Source organism: Mastomys coucha, unplaced genomic scaffold (genome assembly GCF_008632895.1).
Source record: "Mastomys coucha isolate ucsf_1 unplaced genomic scaffold, UCSF_Mcou_1 pScaffold18, whole genome shotgun sequence".
In the NCBI taxonomy this organism is placed as follows: domain Eukaryota; kingdom Metazoa; phylum Chordata; class Mammalia; order Rodentia; family Muridae; genus Mastomys; species Mastomys coucha.
The window spans coordinates 50609701-50613055 of record NW_022196900.1 but is presented as its reverse complement, the minus strand read 5'-3'; positions in this window follow the sequence as shown (position 1 = coordinate 50613055).

The following is a 3355-nucleotide window of genomic DNA, read 5'->3' as shown; positions in this document are numbered from 1 at the left end:
TTTTTTACAGGAGACAAAGCTGTCTGTCAAAATAAGCAAGATAGGATGAATACAGATTGAACCAGGAAGAAAAGTGTTTAGGAAGACAGTGAGTGAATGGTGTGTTGGGCTAGCCACAGACTGTGGTTTTCAGGACAGCGTTTTCTGCGTTGACTGAAGTGGCAGGGAACAGCCTAAGTGTTTGGGACTGCTCTCTGGCTCCTACGTGTTGTGAGGAGCTCTCCCACCATGAATTTTCTCTTGAGGGTCTCATCTGAATTATGTGTCTGTGTTGACCTTGTGTCTATGCAAGAACCTTTCATCCAAAATCACTGCTACATCAATGTCTTCATTTTCTATTTCTATTGTACACTGTTCCAAAATCTTTTAATCAGGAAGGGATTAAACATAAAAAGATTTACACATTCTATTTCAAAGAAACTTCTCAGACATATTTTTTTCTCAATGGTTAAATAGAGAACTATAAATAATTCATTTATTCTGTAAAAACAAAGAGTTTTTCAAGCCAAGAACTATTTGTCAGTAAATTTAGATGAATTAGCAGATTCCTGGCCTGTAAGGTGTTTAATGACTTTGTGTTTCTAGTTAAAGTAAGTTCAGGTAATAGAATTCATAGAATGCCAGACTGTGAGAAATTGTGGTGGAGATCATGATGTTATGAGGTCCTGTGCAGATACAGAAAGGAACCCAGAGATTCTGCCCTCCGCAGGATGACTACATGGGACTTACTTCTGAAAAGAACCTTGGGGTTTTTCTTCTCTTTAAAAAAAAATGTGTCTTTATTTAAGGAAGGAACTGACGCTTAGAATATTTAGAGCAATGAACATTAATGGTATTCTTCACCATAGGATAATTACATTAAGGCAAAGGGTATTTTTTTCTAAATTTCCAGAAAAATATCACTTTTTGGTTGTTATTGGTCCTTTTGACTTGTCTGTGTTGCCAAAAATATTTCTGACTCCTTCTCATCAGCACAGTGGACATTCAGCTGCCTTTGTAAATATTTTGTTTACATGCTTCTGATTTGAATGTGTGTATGTGTGTGAGTGTGAGAGGGAGAGAAGTGAGAGAGAGGAAGAGAGAGAGAGAGAGAGAGAGAGAGAGAGAGAGATTGATTTAAAACACCATTTACTTCAGGAGTTGAAAAGTCAAAGGTTATAAAGAAATTTACAGTCATATATTATATTCTATAATATTCAAAATTCAGACTTTATCACTTATTTTAAATTTAATTGTGCTTACCTTTCTGTGTGGTCAAGCTTCATATCTAGACTATGTGCTTTTCCTTATAGTATAATCAAAAAAAAAAAAAAAAAAAAAACAACCAAAACACAATCAACAAAGCTTTTGGCAGAACTTGGAATATGATAATGGAATTCAAACCAAGATACATTAAGGAAACAAGGAAAGCTAACTTTTAAGCTTTCTTGGGCTCAATGTGTAAAGAATCTTGATTGTTTTGTGGGAATTGTGCCAGTTTTGTTTTTTTCTTATTTGAAATATTTCTTTAAAAATTAGTTATGTGTCTCTTCATGCTGTCTGTGCATACAGGTGACCATGGATATGGATCCACTGGATTGAGGGTGCTAAGCTACCTGATGTCACTGCTCTGTACTGTACTCTGTCATCTGCACTGGAACAGTACTCTGGTCATCTGCAACAAGAGGGTATGATCTTAACAAATGAGATACCTCTCCAGACCATCTCTTTCTTATTTTTGAGACAGGGTCTCCTTGTAAATCTGAGACTTGCTTTGGACCCACTGTAAAACTGCAGTGGCCTCAAACTTATAATATTCCAAGGGCTGAGATTACAGACATGGATCATCACATCTGGTTTGTACACTCTCTTACGTGGCTGGTAAGATAGAGTATGAAGAGCTTGAGCAGGGTATGATGGACACGTCTCTTACGGTAATGTTTAAGTTAGGAAGAAGTGTAAACTTAATCTGTCCAGTGGATATATGTGAAGAATATTAATAGATAACAAACATGTCTCTCTGATAAATAGAAATACTTAAGTAGAGATATTTACTTTTCTTCTATTTATGGCTATGTTTACATGGGATGTCTGGAATATTTTGCAACATGAGAAAGGCTAGTTGGGGACAGTGTAGGAAACTGATGAATTGGGCAGAGCAGAATATCCAGATAGCATTGTACCTTGTTAGTGCTTGGGAATTCTTACAGAGGATAATAGATATCCTTATTATTTTGGCCAATTGAGCTAAAAATTTCTATCACTTGCATCTAGTACCATCGTACCAATAAAGTGTGATTTTCTGAGTAGGCAGGCAGCCAGTACTTTACAGACAGTCCTGCTTTCCTGGTGCTCTCCCTCCCGAAGGTATACCAGCAGGTGCTCCATGAGTTGAGGTACTCAGTCCTCTTAACTATAAAAGGTGCTTCAGAGGACTCAATACGTTTACATATTATTTCACTATCTACTCACAGTATCATCTGTCACCAAGAAAGTAGTAAGCCAAACAATAAGGTCTGGTAATGAGTCAGGAGCAGGTTGATATCATGCCTGGAAACTAGGCTTTGGGTGGGTCAGCTATGAACAGCAGCTTTGGGATAGCCCAGTGCAAAGGTCAGGAGGCTAGGGTAAATCTAGTCGCAGTGACAGCAGCAAACATGACTCACTTCAATAGTGGGTTTACAATTCAGAAGTGCTGGAATATCATAGTTCCCAGTCGGAACCCAGCACGGGACAGGGTTTGCTGTTCAAATCTGTGCAATGTCTGTTTGGTGCATTCAGGTTCCACTCGACCGATGCTACAGCAAGGTTTGGCTGATGTGGTTTTGAGCTGGCTGGAAGAGACAGCTTTTGTCCCATACTCGCAAGCTTTAATCTCAGAGAAAAAATATTTATCCCTATGAAGAAGACTCAAATCTCATGGCTTAGGCACATACAGTTTGGTTTGGATTTGACAAAGGGATACTATCTGCACTCCTTTCTTTCCCCCTCCTGCTCTTACACCTAAGGCAGACTCTTTCCTCCTGCACACTTCTTTGCCTGTTTGTTCTGCTTTTCATCTCTTGGTGAACCTAGACTGGAAAAACCCATCTCGAGGATAGAATCTGGAAAGTAGTGATAACATGTAGACTGAGGGCAGGGGCAGCTTCAGCTGTCATCCCAGTCACCTTAAGCCACATTTTCTAACTACAAATCTTCCCAATTTCCTTCTTGTCTGAAGCCCATGTGCCCCGCCCCCAGGTGCTGCCCACACAAGCAGAGAATATGCTTCGGCTAATGCACAATCTAACTTGAGAGAAACCATCGAAGCCTGTTCTCTTCTGGGGAACACGAAGCTTGATGATCAATTCTCTCATGATCCACTCATGTCCTCTTG